The 25,118-nt window shown below is 38.8% G+C and overlaps 1 long non-coding RNA gene across 6 annotated transcripts in view; it reads right to left on the bottom strand.

Moving 5' to 3' along the window:
• Positions 1 to 478: 478 nt before the first annotated feature.
• LOC103461807 (uncharacterized) overlaps positions 479 to 25,118 on the bottom strand; it is a 32,978-nt gene continuing 8,338 nt past the window's right edge. For 2 of the 6 annotated variants that reach the window (XR_014086677.1, XR_014086676.1), the window contains exons 3-6: positions 21,312 to 21,468; positions 2,502 to 2,675; positions 1,789 to 1,892; positions 479 to 1,716 (exon numbers count right to left, since the gene is read on the bottom strand). This is a non-coding gene — a long non-coding RNA (uncharacterized LOC103461807). Of the gene's footprint in view, positions 1,717 to 1,788; positions 1,893 to 2,501; positions 2,676 to 12,018; positions 12,503 to 19,673; positions 19,782 to 21,311; positions 21,469 to 21,743; positions 22,079 to 23,400; positions 23,505 to 25,118 lie in introns of those variants that run through there. The other 4 variants (XR_001777589.2, XR_014086679.1, XR_014086678.1 and 1 more) reach the window with 4 other exon arrangements.

The following is a 25,118-nucleotide window of genomic DNA, read 5'->3' as shown; positions in this document are numbered from 1 at the left end:
ACATGCGGTGTTACAATGTTTGATCTTCTGAAGTCATTTAATTTCCGAAACAGGACCCGTAGATTATGGCTCTTATTTTAAAGCCAATACAGTCATAACTCTGCAGCAATCTGCTTCACGGAAAATCACAGATATTCTCTGGATTCTACAAAACATTCATAGTTTAAGTGTGAATGAATCACTGCAAATTAGAAAACCTGCTTCAGAGTTTATGGAACTTCTTTCAGGTGATTCTGTCATCAGATAAAACTTAAACAACCTACATTTGACATAAAAAGGGAAAAACTGACCAGATTTAGTAAGAAAGGTTTTGTCAAAGTCAAAATTACAGCAACTGTTGTGAGAAAAAAAAAAAAAAAAAAAAAAATCATCATTTAATTTGATCAAGATTTGGCCAAACGCAGCTGTTAGTACTTCCTGATCCAAAGTGAGGCTGAAACTCACCATGCAGGTGCAGAAACCTCCCAGTTTAAACCAGTTTACACATAAACTGGGTAAAATGTCCCATAATGTTTATTTCTCACTTTCTGAAAGTTTTCATGCTTAAAGTCAGAAAGTTTCAAAAATAAATTCCAAGTTATTTTTCTTTCCTAAATATCAGAATAACAAGAGAGAGACTTTTACACACGTTACATTAATATTTAGCAACATTTCCTTTAATTTAACACATTATTGAATTTAAACTGCTGTGTCAGCCAGTTTGCTACACACTCAGCAAGAAAATCACTTTTTAAATTATATTTCTTTAACTTTATGTTTACCACGGTGCTCAAAACTTTTAATTTTACATTTTTGTTTGAAAAAATATGACGTTCCAGGATTTGTGACGCGTTTTTGTACATTTGAGACGAAGTTAAAATAAGTTTATGACCTGCTGACTGACAGGTGATGTTCAGAGCTTCAAATGAGAAAAACTCTCCAAATTAATGAAGTGTTACTGGAACCAACTGGATATAAATGGTTTGATTGACTGTAATTACAATATTTTATGTAAGAACAAATGCCCAGTCACTTTCCTGATACTTTTGCACCTCAGTAATCAATGTTCAATATAGAAAATATGCAGTTTGGATTAAAAGCTGTGTAATTTACTGACAAAGCAATAATCTCTCTTAGAAAGGCAGAAAAACACTGGAATAATCCCAGCTGTTCCAAGATGCTTTAACGTGAATTTCATCAGGTTTGGTGCAGCTTTGAGGCTAAAAAATTGGAAAATTGTCTTCCAGCATCAAACACAGGAAGAAAATAACTCAGGATTTGCACAAATCTTGAAATTCAATAGAGAGAATGAGAAATATTTTTCCTTTACGTGACAAACTCAGCATCAGAGCCTCCATGTTGGGTTAAATGACGGCTCTGGAGCTTTCAGTTGGCTGATAATGAAGCTTTTCAGCAGAAATTACAAAGAGCCAAACAACTAGACTGAAGGAAAAACAACAGGTACGAGAGGGAATAAATGGTTTACACGGAGAAACCATCCTCTGTGCTAAAGTAACTGGGTTTGTTTGATTAAAGTCTTAGTAAACCAGAAACTTGAGTTGGCTTCCAGAAGGGTCTGTCCAAAATGACAAAACGGAGCATTTCGATAATCTCGTCCTTCTTTTCTCATCTCCTTGCTGCTTTCCAAGGAGATTAAAAGAATTCAGAGCGTTTTCATCGTCTCCCGCTCTCGCATTGCCAAAGTCAGAAATTCAAGGCTTCACTTGTTGCCACCACCTGTCAGCAAGAGATAACTTAATTTTATTTTTTTAGGAAGTTTAAAGGATTTAATTAGCTGCTCTCACATACCGTGACAAGCTGGTTGGACCCGTTGGCAGCTGACTGGATTTAAAACGCTTCATCTGCAGGTAGCGTCTGCTGCTGCAGCCATCTTTGGCTCAGTTCATCTGCTGCTGTTAGAGGAGATGTTTTACATTTTACATTACACGTCAAGACTTCTTCCAAATAATAAAATACAAATTCCTGAGAGAAAATAAATTTTGGCCAAACTGTTTCTTGGTTGGATCTCTACGGAAGCAGATTAGTGCCACTGAGATAAATAAAGAATTCAGACTTTTTTAAAAATCTGAATTCTGAGCTTAAAATCCGGCAGAAAAAAAATAGTCAGAAATCTGAGAAAAAAAGTCAGAATTCGAGAAGAAGAGTAAGATTTTTAAACAAAATTTGTAAGATTAAAGACAGAATTGTGACAGAAAAAGTTAGAATTCGGCAAAGACAAGTGGCATTTTGGAGACTAAAGTCAGAAATTTGAGTTTAAAGTCAGAATTGTACAGGAAAAAAAGTCAGAATTCTTTTTTTTCCTTTGGCCCTATTGGTCTTCCGTAGATCTCACCCAGAAGACAAAGGAAACTGCAGTAACTCTTAAAAATGATTGCCAACATTAACTTTGTACTTTTGGGCGTAAACTCAGGACTCAGCCTTCTCAGCTTTCTCGTCTTGATGCAACAGTTTTCAGCTCTGAAGAGCCTCTTTGAAAGGCCTGAAATGTCAAATGCAAATACCTGCTGCCCAGGTATGCAGACCGTCTGTGTTTTTATCTCCCCTCTATTCTGTCAGTCGGCTGCTTTGAGAAGCCGTCTCAGTTCAGCTTCGTCCTCAGAGACGTCACACTCAGGTGTCAGTCACCTCCGTCAATGGCTTCAACGTTTCACCAGCCGTCTCGGCATCAAAGCCACCTGCGGCACAAAGAGCACATTGTGCGTCTCACAACAATGCTTTAAAAAACTTCTGAGAGTCTGTTTTTAACACTCGAGCCTTAATTCTAATGTGAGAACGCAGAGAAGGTGGCTTTTTCCAAATATTTCCTCTGGATACGAGTCAAGAAACTTCAGTTTTCACTGAAAGCATCTTCGTCTTCTTGTGTCACTTGGCAAAAAATAAGTGTTGTGAGTCGCCTGATTAGCAAATAAAAAAGGAAACATAATCCTCTTAACGCTGGGGGGTTTATGAGCATTGTTTATGGCTACTTAAGTGGCTCTTAGAAGTCTAAATAATCCCTTCTGAAATTACCAGGAAAAAAAATACAGAATGTTAAAGGTTTTCGATGCGTTTTCCACATATTTGACATGTTCCAGAACAACTGAAAACAAAAAAACAAACACGTTTCATGTTGAGTCACACTGAGCCGTTGCCTAGCAACCTCAGCTGAGCTCCAGCATGTTTGGTCAGCTGGTTTCACTGCTGTATGCGCTGTACAATGGCTGCTGGAAAAGACAACTGTTTGGTTGTTGGCTTGCCATCCAGAAACCACTTGTTGCATTCATTCTTGTTGGCTGTGCAGGAGGTTCTACTTATGCTTTTCAAAGTTGCACAGTTGTATAACTGCGTATCTGTTTGCAGCCATTTTGAAAATACTGAGTCGGGGAGGAGGTGGCCTTCAGCAGTTTATTTGAATTTAATGCGTCAAGAGGCCCTAAAACAGCTAAAGTCTTATGATCTAAGAATAATTTTGCGCAAAAAATGTAGTGAACATGTTTTATATAGACCATAAACCTACAGTACGCTAACCTGTTCAGGGAAACATAATGAGTCGCCTTTAATCTCCAATCCGGATCAGGTTACCATGGTGACAAAACCGGGGTAAGAAGGGAAAATCTCAAACTAAACTAACGTCAGAGACAAACTAGAAAGCCTGTCGCAGTAAGCAATAAATCAAATTAAAACTGACTGAAACAAACAATTTGGTGTTTTAACTGGAACAAAAGCAAAAGGTCAGCAGAACGCAAACCAAGAAACCAATAAAGAAACAAGATAAAGAAAAACTAAACATAAAAATCTGCAGGCATCAACATTAAAATGTAAAGTATCCAATTAATAAAGTGAGCCAATGTTCCCCACCCTTCCTCTCTCCGCTCCTCTAGTTAATGCCTCGTTGGAAGCCATTAGCCACCCTGTCCTTAATTGTGGCTAATAATCCTATCACCGTCTCCGTATCATTGCACCAAGCACCATTAAGATAAAATGGGGCCATCAAGGAGGGAAGGAAGGATGGCCGACTAATGACACTCAGAAGAAAGAGAGAGTTTGGCTGGAGCTGAAGGTCCTGAGAGCCGATATCATCGAGATTTAATGACTATCAAACAGACAGCAACATTTATTACTGACATGAAAAGGACAACTTTTATTCTGCGTCTCGGAAACAATTTCATCAGAAGGATCGTCCTGCTGCAAAGCTGTGACGTTAAGCTTTTAGACTTGCTTTCTCATAAAGGAGATAATAAATCTTGGCTGAATCCCATCTAATTAAGTGAATTAAATGTTTGTTTTCCATGTATTATTCATTAAAATACTCTTATTTAAGCATAAGAGACACTCGACGACTAAAACATTTGATCAGGAGGAAACACTGAAGTTTCTAAGATAGTTGGAAAGAAAGCGACTCAACATTTTAGTTAGGTTTATTTATTAGCAGTTCTAAGAGTTTATTTTTTTTCTAATTATTTTAGTTCAGCTGCGACAGACTGGCGACCTGTCCAGGGTGTACCCCGCCTCTCGCCCGGAACGTTAGCTGGAGATGGGCACCAGCAACCCTCCCGACCCCACTGAAGGACAAGGGTGAAAGAAAATGGATGGATGGATGCATTTTAGTTCAGAAAATATGTAGAAAAAGTTATTTTCTGAAAAACTTTTTCAGAAAATAAAGTTTAAGATTATTTTTCTGAAATAATTTTAAAATATTGTACATTTTTTTAATTAAAAAATAAATCTAAAATATTTTTTTATTAAAAATATATATAAATATATACTCGAAGGCAAGAATTGTCAAAAATTAGGACTGAATTTATGTTTTTTGGTGAACAAAAATTGAAAAATGTCCTTTGTGTTTATCAGTTAGACTCACTAAAATAATTTACAACAAAATATTAAAATGTTTAAAGTTGCCCCCCAAAAAATAATAGAATAAAAAAACATTACAAAGTTGACTTAGAATTTAATTTCAACTTGTTAAAATTTTGTGGCAAGTCAACTTGATGTAACAATATAAAAACAATATGAATACTTATAAATAAGTTGAGGCAACTTTTTAAATAAAGTTCTTCATTACGTTTTAGTTTAATTAAGTTTTAGTTTAATTGCTAAAGACAGATGAGGCAAGTTGAAGTTGTAGAAATAGTTTTTCTTAAATGTTTTGAACTTGACAGTAAAAGTTGATACAATAAGGAAACCGAGTCAAGTTCTGTCAGAAAACATTTTTTACAGTTCATATTTTCTCTGATCTGCTGATTGGTATTTTAATCAGGTGAAGTGGACGTCTCCACGTGACTGATTTACTTAGATATGCTGTATAGTAACTGAACATGAGGCAGTGTAATCTTTAGATGTTTCAGTGATGGTTTTAACCAGGTTAACCTTTGTTGGACCTGCAGAAAGTCCAGTTGGGACAAAATGTCCGTTGCTGTCAGGAAAAGGAAGAACAGCAGAGAACAGAGCCTCACCGCTGAGTGAGCTGTAAGAGTGATGAAATAATTGTGGAGTATTTGAGTTTTTCTGCACCTCAAAGCCCCAGTTTGAAAACCTGAACATGGCAGTGATAACGTTACCGTCACAGCGTGAAGCGGCCAGGGCCAAAACATTTTATTCCTGTTGTTTACGGGATCAGGGACCACGACTACCCGAGCTTAAATCTGCTAAAACCGAAGACATTTTCTAAAACTAGTAGTTCAAACATTACATGTACTTTAATATGCGCTACTGTGCACAGTGGAAACTGTTTTATCACAGAAGCTAATGTCTTCCTTATCTCTGCTTTTTTTTAACACTTAGTGAAATCTTCTGCAATCATAGCGGAGGCTCACATGCTCAGTGGTGGAGTAATGGCCGCCGTCGATAAAAAGGAGGAGCGAGTCTCCACCGAAAAACTCAGGAATGTTGAGAAAACGTTGAAATGTCTGAGCTCCAAAAGTTGAAGTTTGAAAGAGAAACACAGACATTTTGGGATTAATCTCAGAAATTTCCTAAAAAAGTTTTGTTTTGGAATGTTTTGACCTGGAAAAGTCGAAAATTTGCGAGAAGAACTCTGAACTTTTGGGATTAATCGCAGAAATTTTCTAAAAAAAATCTTGGAAATGTCAGAGATTCAAAAGTACAAAATATTTGATTTTCAAAGGTGGAAAATTGTTTTTTCTGAAGAAACTTTTTTTTTTTAGGTTAATCACAAAGTAATGCTTTTTTGTGCAAATTTTAGACTTTTCAAACTGACATTTTTGGACTTTAGGAGTTCAAAATTTCCCACGTTTTTTCTAAAACATTTCTGAAATTAACTTCAACATTTGAGATTTGTTCCATCAATTTTTCAACTTTTTTTTTCTTTCTACTTCTGTCCCAATTTTACATTTTATGTTCAGTTTTTATTGACCAAGAAACGTAACAAACAGACGTTTGTTGGTATCCTAGCAACAAAAAACAAAATGGCCGACAAAAGACAAAACCAGATCCTGTTAATAACTTTTCAAAAATAAAACTCTTCCTCTTTTCAAATCAAATCATGCTTGGTACTTAAATATGTTTCACTTTATCCTTTTGCCATTATGTACAATTATGATAAATTCAGTGAATAATAATAAACATGCAACATAAATATATAATTATGTATAACTGATGGATGTTCTTTCCTTTGTTGTTAGCAAAGTCAACGTTTTCCATTAAGTTCTCCTTTTTCAACAATCCATTGGATTCTGTTGCAGCTGTGATCAGCATATGTCAAACTTTAATGTTCATAACTCATCTAGTCAGACTGGTTACCAGAAATCAGATCAAATTCATGTTATTGGAAGTAAAGCAAAAACAGCAAAAAAGGGAAGATTTTTATATTTCAGGGATAATATTTACTGAAAGAATCAAGATGGTGAACTAAAAGATCACTAAAAGGAACGAAGTACTCGTTTAAATTTGAGATGTCAAGAGGAAGGTGATGGTCTATTTTAAGGGTAAAAACCAAAGACTGACCTCAGAGTTTCAGAAACTTCTTGACCCGTCAGTAAACTGGACCAGAACTTCCAGTTTAGAACAACGGACACCGTTACTTTCTTAAAACCAATTCAGTTCCTGCGGATGACTTTCATCTAAACATAAAGTTTTTTTAAGAAAAGATTGACCCCCAGTGGGCAGAGAGAAGCGACCTTATGATCCTTTTCTGTTTGTGGATGTTGGTTGCGCGTCAGATTTACAGGCGTACCAGAAACATGGGAATACAAAAGTTCCTGGCAGAAAAAAATATATTAATGCCCTTAAAAATTTTCGCGTATTAAATTTCAAGTATTCAATTGATCAAAATTAAAGGTGTAGTTAATACGACACTAAAAAAATCCAAACATGATGTCTTCTTGAAGATGTACATTCTTGTGTGAGGATCAACCACTAGTTTTCCATGAAATTTCTTGCTAAATGAATTTTAAAGCAAAAAATCTGTCTTCAAAAACAGATCACAGAAAGTGCAAACTGAATGCGCACACAGAGGTAACATCAAAGCTGTAAATACTTGAGCGAACGCAACAGTCCCAGAGTTTCTTCTGCATATTTTACAGAAGAAACACAACAGCTGCAGCGGCATGTTGTGAGACATCTCTGAGTAATCTGATGTCATTATGCAGCTGCAGCAACCGAAGCAAGAGCCGAGATGGTGTAAGGAGAAAGAGGCTGGCCTTGGGGAGTTTGCTTTGGCTGATCGGGGATTGACTTTGTAGCCAAACAAGTGTGAGACCATTACAAAGCTGCCAGGCACCTCAGTGTTTCTTACTGCGCTTAGTGATTTCTTTTTGGGTTTTTTTTTCTTGATGTATGCATCTTTCCCTCCAAAGCAAACGCAGCATTTTAATTAGGCTGCTGACGGCTAACCGTGTTGCCATAGAGAAGGCTTTGATATTTGCTTTAAAACGTGTTTGGCACCTATTTCAAAATGCAAGCTGTCCCAGACACCCTGTTATAGGTTTGACGGCAGCAGAACAAATGTGCTTGGGAGAAACCCAGGGCTAATTTAGCCCATTAATTTTATAACAGTTTCTAAGGTCCACTTTGGAAAGTTGAACGCTCTCCAGGTGAATTAGCATGGCTGGGACGGCTCGCTCCAAAAACAAATGTGGTCAAAGTGTAACTCGGCCCGAATAATAATTTTTCTTCCACGGTTGAGGGAAACGAAATAATTGATGCTCTGTATGGTCACAGTGTTTCAATATTTGTGTGTTTGGGTATCTACGTGCTGCTCCGAGGAAGAATATGACTTCTGTTTGCCTGTCAGTCCGCAGTGTGTACAGCAGCTCTGCTAAATTACTCATGAGGTGGAGGAGCAGCGGAGAAGGTGACCCATTTCCCCGTTCCACTTCTGTGGCCTCCCGATCCTTCTCCATCAGAGTCACTGTCACTCAAAAGAGCCGAGATGGAAATTCGCTTTGGAGGTGAAGTGGGTCTGGCCAGTGAAAGAAGTTTGGTTAATGTTTTCCTCTTTGATTAAAGTGGACGGTTATTTATCTCAGATTCTTAGCAAAGCAGGACTTTAGCAGCAGCTGTAAGGAGAAGCATAAAAAAGCAAAGAGCTACAGATGAACCCAAAGGTTGGGTTTCACTCAACGACAAGTTAACAAGCAGAAGAAAAGGTGTGGTTTGGTTAATGAATTTGGTTTCCATGCAGACTGGAGATGTGAGCTGATCTGGTTTGAAGTGGGCGACGCAGGAATCAAATCTCATTCGTTCTCAGATCTACACTTTTTCATTATGCCTCACAATCAGCTGACATAAACTGGGAGGTAGGAAAATTGCAGCTCCAGTCCAGATTGGGAGGTTTTCACAACCCTGGTCACCATTTGAACTGTAGGAAATAATAAAAGATCCAATCTCATGTGGCGATCTGTTCTGGAAAATGTGTTTCTCTGACCAATCATGGTGCACAGTAGCCTCCCTTCACGCTTTGACCAGATGACCAGTGCAGGTTGTAAGCCAGAAAAAATCCACACAGAAACCAGTAAGAACTGGTATTTTCCAGAATATACTTACCGCAAAACCACAAAATCTTACCCAGTAATTTTGGTTTAATTCTAGTTAAACTATCTATTAAGACAAGAGGAAACTTTTCAGCAAGATATAAGAGCTTGTTTTAAGTAAACAATTCCTTCATTGTGATGAAAATGTTCATTGGCAGATTATTTCACTTACAACAAGACATTTTTGTCATGTTATAACATTTAATGCATCAGTCAAAAAATGCGTCTCGAAGAGGAAAATGTAAGTCACACGAATTTTCAAAGGGGAGCCGAGGAAGAAATGTTCAAACGTGAGAAATGAAAAAAGACCTGAAGGAGGATCCAGGAAAGTTTTACAAGTAAAGAAAGACAATCTGGCGAAGGAGAAAAGGTCACACTGATTCTTTTAATATTACTGCAGCGCATCAAGTTTACGGTTATTTGTTGATGACCATTATATTCAAGACAAAACCCTCACTAGCTTAAAGTGACTTTGGGGAATAAAAACCAACATTTAAAGTGATAAAAATGGTCTTTTAATAGATTATTGTGCTGTAATTTAGTGTTTGGTGCCATTCGGTGCATAATGAAGACATGATTCACCAACCTTCAAGGATCCCACTAAGAAGGACATTTGTGAAGATGAGGCCAGTTTGTAGGAGATGATGGAGGTTCAGGAATATGAAAATAAAACCTGAACGAGGCGAGAATCAGACGACGCAGCGATCTGACCTCTCAGCAGCGTCTTTCCTCCTTCAGCCAGTTTCATCACGCCAAGGCACCGACCAGAAGAGCCCCAAAGAGAGGACACATTATTTAATAATTCATCTTGTTTCATTATTTATCTGTGGGAGATTTCCTGAATGGATACCGTCGCCATGTCCTGTAACTACCGCTTCCCTCAGATGATTTTATGCTGCGTGACAAGCTCTCAGGAAGAGAGCTAATGACCAAGCAGCACTTTTTTTTCAACTTTTATTCCCAGCCGCTTCTCGCTCATCACCTCATAATCATCTTTTTATAGCTGCTTTCTTTTAAGGACTGTGTCAGATCAAGTTGGATGCCTCTTTCACTGCAGCCACAGATCATCCTGCTTTTATTCCTCCTCCATTAAGGTAAATGTTTAATTTGTCCTTGTCTCTGCAAGAACATCTAGAGGACGCTGCGGCTACTTTCAGCTCAAACCAGTGTAATGGCTTTCACCATCACTCCTAAAATCATCGGGGCTGTTTAGATCTTTGATTGTTGCAAGTTCTTGAGATTTCATGAAACTTGCATCATGTAAATTTTATCCGCACTTTGTGCGAGTATTAATTGAAGAGCCCAACGGGCTAATATCTTCATGATTATGATCGGTTTGAATGATCGTCAGAAGGAGATCAGGCCATCTTTGAAATTAGCTCTTCCACTTTTAATCAACTGTGAAGCTTTGAGAGGAAGCAGCTGCATTCTGGCCTCAACTATCACAAAGTTGACAAGTTATGCTGCATTAATAGGAGCTTAAAAATCCTGCAGGATGCTGGCAAAAAAAAAATTAGATGTTAAACGATTTTTAGTTTAGAGAGTAAAAGGTGAAAACACGCTGAGATGAGGAATGAAAAACCTGGATGTGACCTTAAAATATATCCACAGGTGTATTAACTCCAATCCATCAGTTAGCCTATCAGAAGCTTCCAAAGTCATGACATCATCAATCATTCTGATTTTGAAGACACTAATAAATAAATTCTCTCGTTGTTGTTGCACTAAAAACATGCGAAAAATATCTAGTTATAAGTGAAATAATCTGAAATAATCAGTCTCATGGTGTTTTACCAAAGACGAAAGAAAAATCCTACAACTGCTACAATTTACGTTGTGTTTACATTTTGTGCTCAGTGTCTTCAGAGGTTTTTTTTTTTGTCATTTCCTTCAGCGGTTCTTGGTGCAGCGCCCCCACAGGCCAGGAGGGGAACAGGTTTTTCAAAGTGTTTGGTTTGTTTGACACAGTGAGGTGTGAAAACAAACTGCAGCAGCTGGAAATGTAACAAATGTTGAATCTTTGGTCCCCAACCGAGTCGACTGGACTGTCAGGCATAAAAAACACTTTTAATGGCAAAGCAAAAAGTCTTTTCCCTCAGAGGTGACCTGTAATTTTGTGCAGAGAAGTTTTAAGGTTACAAAGAAAAGCATTTGGACCCTAATGGATGGTTTTTAAATGCTCGTCTTAAAACCCATCTATTTTACTTGGCTTTCAACTCCAGCAGGTTTTAAAGTGTATGTTTGTTTGTTTTTAATTTATTTTATTGTTATGTTGTGTCTTAATGTACAGCACTTTGCATCAGCTGTGGTTGTTTTAAAGTGCTTTATAAATAAAGTTGGCATGGTAATAAAATCCACATGAGAGACTTTTGTCAGGAATAGACAGATGTACGTAAAAAAGTCTGAATTAAGGTGAACTTTTTCTGTCTATCAGCTCAGCAGAGTGGTGCTATAATCACCACTGCATGTCAACAGAAACACTATGTTTAGCTCGGCTTTGCCGTGTCTCTGACTCAGACTGTCAACAAAACTCAACACTTCCTTGTCGTTCTCACATTCAAAGCCCTCTGGGAGAGCTGCGAGACTTCTCAAGTGAAAACTCACTTCTTTGATGGCGGTTTAAAAAGGTTTAGGGTGAAGTGGAGATCCTGACGCAACACTCGCTGCACCGGTGGGAATTAGAGCTGTGGATGTGGGCAGTATCCTAAATTTACCCACTCAACAGGGAAACATGAGGAGGATTTTGAGTTCGAATCAAGTGTGAAAAAGGGAGAAATTGGATATGAGGACTCTACACTTGAAATAGTGTTGCTTTCTCAGCCACACGGGGAAACAAAAATCTCCAGTCGACTTTTATAGGATAAGTTTATGACCATTTACTTTTAGGTCACAGTTTGTATCTGGATTTAAAACATTCACACATAAAAACAGCTGATCCTCATGTATTTCCACGCGTGCTCTTGAAAGTGGTTGAAACAAAGTGCAGACAAGCTTTTCGTCTCGACACTTGCAGCCTTTTAACACCTTGAGCCAAAGCAGGACTCACCAGGATTTCCCCTGATAGTCATAACCACGTTATTATCAGGGGCACCGTAAAGCCTGCAGTATTTACGCTGTACATACGAGCCTTTAGGTGGGACCACAGACTGCTCCCTGATCGCTGACAGGCTGGAATGGGGAGTGCTTGATGAAGAGGAGCGAGTTTCTCAGGACGGAAAACGGAGTTGGTTTCTGATGCGTCCGCCATGCCTGGGCCAGAACCGGAGCGCTTGTTGTTGCCGTTTGCCCGTTTTTGATCCCCCACCCAGGGAGAAATGAGTCTCGGGTTTCACAGGTGGCATTTAGGCGCTCCCAGTCAGGAGAACCGACACCGGCTCTGCAGAAGTGGCCAATTAGGATCGAGTGTCGGCTCGCTGACACGTGAAGGCCGGAATGTGTGAGTGCAGGGACAGGAAGTCACGCTGGTGGTGACAGGATTTGTCACGGTCATGAAGGAAGGTTTTCAAACACATGGCCGCCACATGGAAACCCTGGGTTGGGAATTAAATATCGCACATATATCAAACAATCATTCACTTTCTTAACTTTTCTTTAACCTCTTAGTCATTTTATTGATTCAGTTTATCTTGCTTCACTTGAGCTAAAGCTTCAAACTGCTTTTTGCATCTCAACACCAGCAGGCGGAGTTATGATAAAATACACGTACAAATTAAATGCAACAAATACGTTAACGGTACAAAAATAATGCATGACAGAGACTGGGGTCCTGGAATGCCTGCCGCTTATGCATTCATTTTAAAAATGTCGGCCATGTTTGAAGCCCATTCCACCAGCTAGACACCACAGATTCAAAGGCTCTACATGACCCTCGTTTGTCAAAGGTTAAAGGTCATTTAGCGCTGATATTTTGTGACCTATTTTTAGTAAATGTACATTTTCTTGACTTTGTGTTCTGGGTAATTTGTAAAGTTGCACAGTCAAAATTTACCAACAAAAATGGAGGTTAATTTTCCAAAGTTGAATGTTATTTATTCATTTATGTCAGTTTCAAACTAAATATTTAATTAGTAAGGTAAATATTTAGCCTCCAAACTAAGTATTTGGTTTGCAAACTAAATGTTTAGCATATTTATCTTACTATAGTTTATAAATATAACATGTAGTCTACAAACTAAATATTTAGATAGCAAAATACATTCATGTGTATTTTAACAGTTCAGCACCAAACCAAATATTTTGTTAGTTAGTTAAATATCTTAACTTTTAACTAAACATTTAGCTTATTCATCTTGATAGCTAAATATGTAGCTTGTAGACTAAATATTTAGTTTGACAATTAAATATTTAGATATCAAAATAAATAAAGACGTAGTTTGTAATTCAACTGTTTAGCTCCAACCAAATATTTAGTTAGCAAGTAAAATATTAAGCTTCAAACTAAATACTAAGTTCAATGCTAACGCTTTTGGTAGTCCAATTTGCTAGATATTAGCTAAATATTTAGCTTGCTAAATTAGCCACATAATGTTGCTAAGTTTCACCTGTTAATTGGCCAAAAGACAATTTGGTCTTGAGTGGAAATTATTTACCTCCACTGGAATAAGTCAATTAAGATAAAATATTTTCAATTAGTTACCAGTCAACACTTCAGTAGCCAGTAGACAAGATTTATTTATTCAAAACAAAGCAGGTTGGAGCTGCTTTAATTCATCCACTGCTGCTGCTGTTTCTCTCTGTTTATTAGAAATAAGCGACTGTAACCGTAGTTACAGATTAAAGATTTAAAAACTCAGTTTCCTGTCATTAGCTGAAAGTGGAATGCATCATCAGATGCAGACATCAGCCATGCCGCGCATGTAAGACAACAACCGTAACGCAGATTAAAACGAGCGCGCTCATTCCTCACATTTTAATTTCTTAATTTGCACATTGTTAACATCGGCGTTTCATTATGAGGAGAACAATCCGCCGCTGCTCTCGGTGGCCTCCCGTCCTTTGTCCCGCATGTTTTCTTCTTCCCTCTGTGCTCACAGCGGCTGCTGTATCTTTTAATGAGATCACACTTCATTAAAGAAGCCCTTCCCCAGGTCTCTCAATGCAAACACTTCAATTAGCCGCAGCGGATAGCAGCAGAAAGGAAACGCTACGTTGAAGAAAGACGAGAGAAACGAAGGGATAAAGCAGCGAGTTTACATCCGCGTGTATCCCGTCTGATTGCTGCGCGGAGCCAGAACATGGGTCTACAGTCAACTTCTTCATGTAATCGATTTTCTGGAGTCGCTTTCATATCGTTTGCCACATAAATAAACACTTGTGTTGTTATAGCAACAACACAAGTGAAACGTCTCCCATGTCACTATGGTGATGGAGTCCATGAAGCCTTTGTCACAAGGAGAAGAGACACATCTGTGAGGAGCGAAATGCTGCGGAAACTCAGAAACTCATCAGCTGAATTCAGCGACTAACAGAGGGATCGTTTCTGCAGCATCATTAGTCACCTGGGGATCATAAACAGCCACTTAGAGAGCGGCTGAGTCACTAAACGCTCTGAATGATCGGCTGAATCAGCGCAGGCCTGGAAACCTTGAAAAACAAACCTCAGAGCCCGTTTTCTGATTCTGCCAGTGCCGACTGGCACACGTTTTGCATTTTGACTCTGATCATCAACAAACAAACAGCGAGGATCTTGATCTGCCTCTGTAGCTTATTTGAAATGGGAGGAAGAGACAGCGGCGAGTTTGTCCCCGGGGACGTTGTCCAAACACTGCCGGAGCGAGGGCCGCCCATTTGAAGCTCCGCTGTTTGGACCAAACCGGGTTCTGTTTTTAATCCTCTTAATCTTTTGAGAGCTGAGGCTTCCTGAAACAACTTGGCAGGTTTTCCGGCTCCACCGTTCAGCAGCAGACTGAGTCTTCCTCTGACCGTCCTGCCGTGTTCGTCCCTCACTGGCGTGTTTACAAAGCTTGGTCGCTCTCACCGAGGATTATCTGTTTCTAGAGATTTACCAGATTTTGACAGATTAAAATCTTTATTTATCAAACATAATATGGCTGCTTAAATCTTATTACTCAGAACAAACACTAAACAGATTTAAATGGCATTAATTTCATTCTGGTTTTAAGGGTGATCTATTATGCTTCCTTAACAGATTAGGTTAGGTCTGTGTGGCCTAAACAAAACATGTCGATTACATTTAAGCACAAAATCATTCTTAGATAATGACATTTTAGTTGTTTTATGGCATTTGTTTTATTTTAAATTCAAATAAGCTGCAGCTGGCCACGCCCCCCCAACTCAATGTTTACACTCGCACATGAAAATGGCTGCAAACAGATGCACAATTATACAACCAAACATCTTTGAAAAGCAGAAGTGGAGCCTGCTGCACAACCAACAAGGATGCAGCAAGTGGTTTCTGGATGATAAGTCAACAACAAGCCACTTTCCTCTTCCAGCAGCCATTGTACTGCGCTTACAGTGGTAAAACCAAATGCACTGAACCTCTGCCGTGGTTCCTAGGTAACGAGCTGAGCTGAGCCCGGCGTTGCTAGGTAACAGCACAGTGGGAGGTTTTTGAAACAACTCGTTTTACAGACGCCAGAACAAAACTTAGCGTCTGGGTTGTTTTTGAAAACTAGATCTCAGCTAACACTACCAAAAATGGTTCTTAAAGCAAATAATTAGCTTGTAAATTAGCTGGAGCACATAGAAATAATTAGCTTTGCTAACAAAATGCTACAGAAAAGAAAACAAGTGAACAAAACACTGGAAACAAGTTAGTCCACCAAACAGAATCAAACTGCATCGCTGCTTCGTTTAAGGGTTGGGTCATCAACTCTCCATTACGTTTATGTTGATTTATGACCTAATTCACAAGCTGTGAGCAATTAAAAGAAATATTATGAAACATAACATCACATGGTTTCAGCTGGAGGCATTTCTTACCTGCCAGCCTAAACCAGAAGACTCTCAATCCAGCTGACATGTTTCTTAGTCTTCATGATCTTGTTTGCTTGCTGATGTCCTCTAACAAAATCCTGGGGCAAAAATATTCCCCAAAAACGTTGAACCATGAACAATGTGCCTTATGCAACACTGTTGGCTTGATCACGTCCAGTCAGACCGAGCAGAACCAGAACATCTTCAGGGGAAAATCTTCTGTTTTTCTGCTCTCAGAAGTCTTTATGTAAATAGCAGAACTGGAGCAATAGGAACATCCGTCTCACAGTCGGGGCTTTATACTGAATAATTACAGTCAGTCTAATTGCTCCAATCAGGCTGAGCATTAAAAACACCTGCAGAACATTATTTAGGCGCCCCTTATGGTGCAGGCAGCTCAGAGACGAGAGAAACCTGCAGAACAGGCGTTCCACCTGGAACGTTTTGGCACAACACCAGTTCTTATCTACTGCAATGTGATCGCTTGATTAAACCGGAGAGCAAGCTGTGATTTTAATTAATCTAGCACGATGAGTTAACCAACGCTTCATGTCGGATTGTCCTTGCCAGGACCTGTAATTTCCTCACCCCGACTGATCAGGTCAGTTTTCAGGCTGGTTGGTGTAAATGAGACCGAATGAGGTTGATTTAGTCGCTCCTGAACATGCTAGCTGATTTTTCAAAGAAAGTGACGTTTTTATTTTTCCTCATGTAGGAAGATAACACTCTCCTGCAGATCTGAGATTCATTATTTTACCAACATGTGATCTGCTTCAGCCAAAAATCAAACAGAGCTTCTCTTCCTTCTTCCCTCGTTGGTGTGAAATCAGGATCAACGGTGTTGGCAGTCATCAGTTTTTCCATCTGCTGTTTGAGTGGCTCTACATGAACTTTGCATTGATTTGGAAAGTTTAGCTTGCTTTGATTTCAATCAAACAATTTGGGGATTCTTCTGTTGGGGGAACCAAACCGTTATGTTCTTCCAGTGGATCGTACGACATTAAAAGTTTGTTTTATGACGGTTGGTAGCGCTAAGCTAACACATTTAGCTTCATAGCTGCAGCAAAAAGCTACATTTGGAAACTAACTTTGTAAAATTTGGTGATAAATCCCATTGGTCTAAAACGGGAGATGTCCGTTCTACTAGGACAAAAAAAACCCCACTTTATTTTTGGTTGTTTCATCCATATTTTTTTAGAGCTACTATTCAGATTTTACTGTGATGTAATCTTGTCTTTTTTTTCAAATTATTCACTATGTTGTTGTTTGTCCAACTCATAAAATCCCCCAAAATACGTCAAATTGTACGTGAACAACACCTGATAGGTTTCTGGGAATGTGAGAAAAGCAGACGCACTTCAAAAAGTAAAAAAAATATTTTATACCATATCAAACATACTAAACATTATAGAGAATGTAAACATGTCATAAAATAGTTCAGAATAAAGTTGAGACATATTTTAACCTGTGTGAACAAACAGCCTGTGTTTGTTGTTAAGCGTCTTATCGCCTTTATGGAAAGTTAAATACTAAATAAACAAACATTGTGCGTCCAGCAGCCATTATACTCGATTCATTCTGTCAGACAAAATGTGAAAAGCCTCTGGCTGGACCCTCAGCTCATCTCAAACATCACTGGCCCAGTTTACGGCTGACGAGAGCATGTTGACTTCTGCACATGCAGAATTCATCTTCAGATTCCTCCGACTGGTCTTTATGAAATATTAATATTTCTGTGAGTGCAGAGTAAATGTGGATTATAAAAGGAAAGGGCAACAGGACCCGAGCTGGAGAACACACTAATCAAAGGCCGACCGGGGTCAGCGCAAATATCTCACAGAGAAGAGAATTTCATTTTGAGGCGTTTTTATGAAGCTCGACCACACTATAAAAATATATACCGCTAAGCATCATGGGAAATGTTCAGTCGGTTATAAAGTTGAGTTTTAAGTCACGCTGAGCTGGAAAGCTTTATTGGTTCCATGTTATTATTATTTCATCTTCTTTCATGGAAAGTCCAAGTTTTCACGTTCTTCAACAAACAACTACACATTTAGAAAGTTACAGACAGAAAACTTTGATTAAAGTACTATAAAAGGTTTTACAGTACTCACACAGCAGAGGGATCTGCACTGCAAAAACACAAAATCTCACCAAGTATTTTCTGCCTGGCTTCTAATATAAATGTGAGTTGAAATGCTACAAAACTACAAGGCTCCTCTGTTAACCCTTTAACAACGTTTTTAACCGGCGTTGCTTTGAGAAATGGCTCCTATGATGAGCTCAGCAGATGCTCAGCTGTTTCGCCAGGTGTTTGCTAATTGCTGCTGGCTAGTCTGAAGGAGCTGAGTGGGGTAGCGCTGCTCTGTGAGCTGGAAGCTCAGAAACTTTGAAAATATGACTTTTAGGAGGAGCTTCATCCTCAAAGGCAAAGCTAAGTCCACCCAGGCGTTTGAATGGTTGCCATGGAGATCAAGTGATTTCTCAAACATGAAAGAATCAAGGCAACATGTTTTGATGAGAGAGTAACATTCTAACATGATGTAAAGCTCAAAAGTAGTCAAAGATTTGGTTGATTAGATTATGAGGTGTTGTTGCTTTATGGCAGCGGTGTCCAAAAATGTGGCCTGAGGGCCACATGCGGCTCCTGGAACAACACCGTGTGGCCCCCCGACTGCAGTTCAAAAAAGCTACCATTTTGCTTTATTTTCGCAAGAGAATTTCAATGACAAATGTAGTTCTTTAACAGACGTGCCATCTTTAGACTAAGAGATTGTCTAGATCAATGGTTCTTAACCTTTTTTGAGGTACCGAACCCCCAGTTTCATGCGCATTCACTGAACCCTTCTCATTTCCCCAGATCCCCCCGCCGACACAAAATACTTTGCGGTATTCTGATTTAGTAATGTAATTATATTAGCTGTGTTACCACCCCCTAGAGCTGTAGCAACCCCGAAAAGATGCGACTAAGGAGCAGATTTAGACTATAGAATTTGGTAAAAACGGCGAGGTTTGCTGACACAAGTTCAAATCCATGCTGAGAGTGGAGCTCCTTCAATCAGCTCCTCCGCAGCTATGATTGGCTAAGCAATGTAACGTGATCCTCTGATTGGCTAAGCAATGTAACGTGATCCTCTGATTGGCTAAGCAATGTAACGTGATCCTCTGATTGGCTAAGCAATGTAACGTGATCCTCTGATTGGCTAAGCAATGTAACGTGATCCTCCGATTGGCTAAGCAATGTAACGTGATCCTCCGATTGGCTAAGCAATGTAACGTGATCCTCCGATTGGCTACGCAATGTAACGTGATCCTCTGATTGGCTACGCAATGTAACGTGATCCTCTGATTGGCTACGCAATGTAACGTGATCCTCTGATTGGCTACGCAATGTAACGTGATCCTCTGATTGGCTACGCAATGTAACGTGATCCTCTGATTGGCTATGCAATGTAACGTGATCTTCTGCAGCAAGTGATGGCAAAGCGGCACGTCATCACGACTTTACACAAGTGTGTCTTTATCTCCAGCGGCAGAGGCTCAGCCGAACCCCTGAGGTTCTATCGAACCCAGGTCAAGAACCACTGGTCTAAACCAAATATATTGAAAAAATTACCCAAAATGTTAGGAAACTGTCCAACTTTTGTTAAGATTAAAAAATAGTCAGTTTGCTTTATGGGCTGTTGGTGCAGAAACACAGAAGCTCCTGATGGAGTCTGAGCTGGCACAGAGCAACCCGCACCGTCTGCTGGATAGATTTACCTTCAGGGCGTCCTGGGAGAGCCTTGGAGAAATCAGCTGGGGCTGCATGAAGAGTGACGAGGAACGGGCAGGAAATGGCCCCCGGGCCGCACTTTGGACACCTCTGGACTAAATTATCAAAACAAATCTGTTGAAAACATTTTTATTCCTTCTTTTACATTAAATCATTGCAAGTGGTGTTTGGATTTCTTAAAAGTTCAGTTAAGACGAGAGTTTTCTTTAAAAATAATGAATCTGGAATAAAAATAGATGTAATAAGACAGAATGAAGTGGATGAACTCTGGATAGCTTATCGATCAATTCTGGGAGAAAAGTTCAAGTTCATGAAGGAAGAGCAACCTAAACCCTGCGCCTGTAAATGTGAAAGTGATTGTAAAATTTCTCTCTTGGCAGAAATGTTGACTTTAAAAGTAAATATAGGCTTTTAGGATTTGTATGTAAAGGATGAAGCAGCAATAACTTCCTGGAGGCTAATGGAACCTCTCAAGGTCTTTTCCAGGATAAATAAAACAGAAAAATCAAACGCTGGTAGAGACGGTTTGTTTCTTACTTTGGCTAACATCAGCATATTTCAAAATCTGTGGTGCTGAAATAACAACATGTGGCCAAAAGTCTCACTGCAGCTATGAAGCAATAAATTTAGTATCTGTCAGATCTGCACATTATAGCCTGATAAAGATAATTTTCCTTTCATCGGATCATCTGGGTTTATGTTCCCTCCATCCGGTATGCGACTCAGGAAAAGGTCGTATCAAGTCTCTGCAGACCCCACACATCCTGGACACAAACTGTCGAGACTTTTACAGTTTGTGCAAACAGCATTACGGCGCTTTTAATTTAAAAACTCATCCCAGGTTTTCTGTTTGATGAACAGGATGCCACGTATTAACACTGATTTAACCTTTTCTTCTTAATGACAACAATAAATGTTATGACGGTGCAACAGGGTCACAGTTTAAAGCAGCTTCGTTTTGTTGGAGTTCTCATAAAATAACTTTATTCTGGTTACATTATGTCTTTATTCTCATAATATTTTTTTTCTCATATTTTTCTATAAAACCTTATGGATTTTATTTTGTAATTTTATGATTTTATTCTCTTAGAATTTTACTCATATTTTTCTTAGCCCTAATTCTCAATTTTAAAATACATGTTTCCAAGAAAGAACATTTCTTTCATATTGCCTTTTTTGTATTTTCTAAATGTCCTTATTGAGACTTGAAGTCAAATTTCTGGTTTGTGTGGAAAAACTTGACAAATAAAACCAATTCCGATATAAATAGAATATGTAAAATAAATATTGTCCTAACAATTTGTGTTGATATCATAAAAAAAAAATCCATAAAAATACTTTCAAGTCTTGTTGTTGGTAGGAATATTATTGCAGTTACAGTCACTATGACAGAAAGATTAAATGTACATTACTGCAGATAACGAACTGATTAATTCAGTCCGATTTAGTTCCATCCGTCAGTTTATTTAAAAAGTTTGCAGACATGTTTTCAGATCAGCTGATGGTTTGTAGATTCATGAGTCAGCATTAAATGTTGGGGGAAAGAAATGGAGCGTTCACAGAGCAGCAGCATGAATCATCCCAGCCGACAGCGAGACAAAGGTCTGAAATATGCAATAACTCACCTCACACTGCGAGTCTGTCGCTGCAGGTTGGATCTGAATACATCAGATAGAGGGCTGAATTCTCCAGCCTTCAGAGGAAGGGCACCGCTGTGGAAAGTGAGATGGAGATGCCATCGTTGTGGGTTCTTTTTTTTTTTAGACGTCCAGGCCAAAATAACTGAAGATGATACCGGTGAAGGGCGAGAAAGAGACGGAAAAGATTCAAGATTACGTCAGAGCACAGCAAAAAGGCCAGTGTTAATTTAACTCTGAAGAGTGTGGACTCTATAAACACTGAAAAAGTGTTAATATCAGCTCTGTGGGAGTTAAATCAACACTGGGAATTATGTTGTTAACCCTTTTACGTGGGAGTTTCGAGCGTCTGCCTAAATAAATCTTCCTTATTTTAATTGTAAGTAGTTCTTTAAATGTCCTGTGAGATGATATACTTACCCATGTATCCATAACAACCGGAACTTTCAATATCCAGCAAGTTATTTTCGCAATATACCCTCTATTAAACGAGTGCCCCCCGGATTAATTACACTCTCTGCAGCTGCAGCTGCTAAGTTTCCGTATTAACCCGATACTTGCTGGAAAGTGCAACGTCTCCCCTTTCAGAAACCGTTGGAATTTTTCAGATAGCGCTACGTGTGGCGGAATTACGGTACTGCAAATTTAGAGGTGTCGGCAACACGGTCCAGTCTAGAAGGGTTAACTCCCACAGAGTTGATATTAACACTTTTTCAGTGTTTATATAGTCCACACTCTTCAGAGTTAAATTAACACTGGACTTTTCTGTGAGGACGTTTATGTTCTGCTGCACAAATTCACACAAACAAATAGTTATTTTTGAAAAAGTTTCTGGGGAGATAATTATTATTTTTTGCCTGTCATGATTACAACTTTTGCTGGACGTTAAATTTTCCCAGAAGTTATTGCGATAATCGATAATGCTGCTGTTCTGAGGACATTTTCCAGTGATATAATGGTCTTACTGGAGAACATTTTCCCAAAGATCAATAAACTTTAAATTCTAACAAACATTTTACACTGGAACTGGAAAACATTTTAAATATCAAAACTAAACAGAACAACGTGAATTATGAAGTCTCCGCAAACAAAAAGACCAAAACTGGAGACTTTTATCATCCAGTTTCTGGAACAAAGAGAAAAACAAGAAAAACAGCAAATTATGTAAAATGAAATTATTGATTCATTTCAAATCCGATTATTATTATTTTTTTTATTGCAACTGGTCTAAGTGTGAGTCCTAACAATTCCAATAAAATGAAAAGTAATGAATCTTTTTTTTTTTTTAAATCCTACTTTAATCTTTCAGGTGATCAGATGTTTATGAATATTTAACTTATAACCTATGATCTCTTGCATGCTCCTCAAAACGGGAAATATGGGAAACGTAACACTTAAGTTCACCAAATGTGTGCCGACTTCCAATAAAATATCCAGAACCTTCAGTATTAACATCAGTCAAGGCAAAACTATTCAAAACTGAAGGTTTTTTTTATTACATTTTGCTCCCATCATTACATAATGCAGTTTTAATAATGTTTTATTACATTTTAAATCCTGACTTTATTGCATTGTTACATAATGTGGGGTTAGAAGTTTCTCTGAGATTTGTGCTTGTGGGGCTTTGATTGCTGCCATGCATGGATGGAAAGAACAGCCAGACTGAAGTTATGCCACAACACTTTTCCCTTATTTTCTGTTTTTGAACCAATTTAGAGGTGACCTTTCTTCATGACCTTTGAGGGTTTTGGTCAGTGTCTAATGTCTGCTGCTGATGTTTGTAGTAAACTCTGCCGGTTTCTGTTTGCATGTGATTCATCACTCCCGTTGCTCTATAAATTCAGCAACTTTTGGACATTTTTGAGCCAGAGGAAGAGGTTTCCACACTTTGCTTCACAGGAAGTGTAATTCATGAGGTCAAACTGATCATTTATAAGCCCTTTCAATCATAAAATACCTTGAAAAACGGCATCAAACGGCGTCTCCAGAGGAACTAAAAGCCTTTCTGGTGAGCTCAAACAAAAAAGACCAAATCACTTCCAGGTTCAGGTGATTATTTAAAACTTCTCACACTTACTTCATAAGTAAGAACAACGTCAGCTTCTTCCATGTCTGTTCTTCATTAATCAGTCGACTGGCATTGAAAACACGATGGAAGCCAAAGTTTCCAGCTACTATAGAGCGGAAAGCTGTGAAAATATTGATCACATTTTAAGCTGATGCTTAAACCTGGTTGGCTACTTTCTCAATCATGTTGAATATTAAACACACATCCTCCACTGACTCCATCCATAATTCTCATTCTGAGCGCTGGGAAGTTTTATTGAAAACAGTGATAAGAATAATCCTATGAATCCTTCAGGAGAAGCAAGTTTTCTGCATGAAATGTTATAATATGATCTGATCCTCCTCTAAGACAGATGTAGATGGTTCATGATGATACAGAATGTTGTAACTTTGGTTTGTATTGATGGGAGTGATTAAGCCGGCCTTGGGTTTGTGAAAAAGCGGGCGCAGCCTTGGATTCAGAAACGAGTCGATGCTTCACTTGGGGATGTGAAGCTCAAAGAAGCTCAGATCTGCACAAAGCCAGACTCTGATGGAGCGCTGCTGCTGCTGCTGCTGCTGCATCGGCGCCTTTGGCAAAACTCATTTCCACTTCTGTGACAGCAGCATTAATGCAGAAAGTCCAGCAGAGATTTTACAGCGACATGAGCTGCTTTATGCACCACTTTCTTTTTCTTTTTTTCCACTTTAGCAGAAGATAACCAGATTTTTCACACTTTCCAAAGGTTAGGATGAGGAAGAAGAGGGAACAGCTGCAGAACTGGGCCCCATGCGGTCCGCAATCATCTTTTTGACGTTGTTTGGTTTCTAAATTCTCCCAGAAAGTCCAAAGAAGCGACAACAACAACTTTAAGACATGCTTACAGAAACAGTGGGTCAAAATTTAACCTAAAAGTTCTCATGTGATGTTGCATAACCAACCGGGCACTTTGTCTATGTTCACACAGTAGATGAATCCGGTCCAAACCGGATTTTTTCCGGCAGTCGGAACGATCCTAATCTTTTTATTCCTATAAAATATACTGTAGTTTGTGGCTGAAACATAGCAAAATGCAAAGTTCAAGGAGTATGAATACTTTATTAAGGCACTGTTATGAGGTCATATACTAAGTTCACATTTATCCAACTCCAGTCCACTTGTCTAGAAAGTCTGGTTTGTTTGTGGAGGTGTGAATGCTAATCAAACTCTGATGCGAACCAAAATAGCTCTGGTGAACTCTGGGGCGGTTTGAATGCATATGTGGATGCCAAGTGGACCAGAGACCGCTTCAACAGCAGGAAGTGGACTACAGCACACAGCATTCTGGGTAAATACAAACAAAACAAACGCGTTAGCCTGGCGCTAGCGGGAAAAATGACTGCTACAACTGATGAAATCTGACGCCACTCCATTTTTGTTTACATTATGTGACGGGGGAAGTTGCGCTCAGTGTCTTCTTCAGAGGATTTTGTGTCATTTCTTTCAGTGGTTCTTGGTGCAGCGCCCCCATAGGTGAGGGAGTGAACAGGTTTTTCAATTAGTTTGAAAATGTAACAAATGCTGCAGTTTGGTACCCCAACTGAACCGAATCTACAGACTATCAGGTGGGAAAATACCCACAGAATTTGTATAAATCAGTGAGTTAGTTGATCCTAATTGAAAATCATTGTTTTAGCTAACCTAAAGTGTAATAATACAGATTTTAATAAGAGTTATGGTGCTTCAGTCAGCTGAGAATGAAAACATCA

This window comes from Poecilia reticulata, chromosome 2, assembly GCF_904066995.2.
Source record: "Poecilia reticulata chromosome 2, P_reticulata-male-v2, whole genome shotgun sequence".
In the NCBI taxonomy this organism is placed as follows: Eukaryota; Metazoa; Chordata; class Actinopteri; order Cyprinodontiformes; family Poeciliidae; genus Poecilia; species Poecilia reticulata.
Note: the sequence above shows the minus strand (reverse complement) of the source record. Positions and strands in the feature narration are given on the sequence as shown.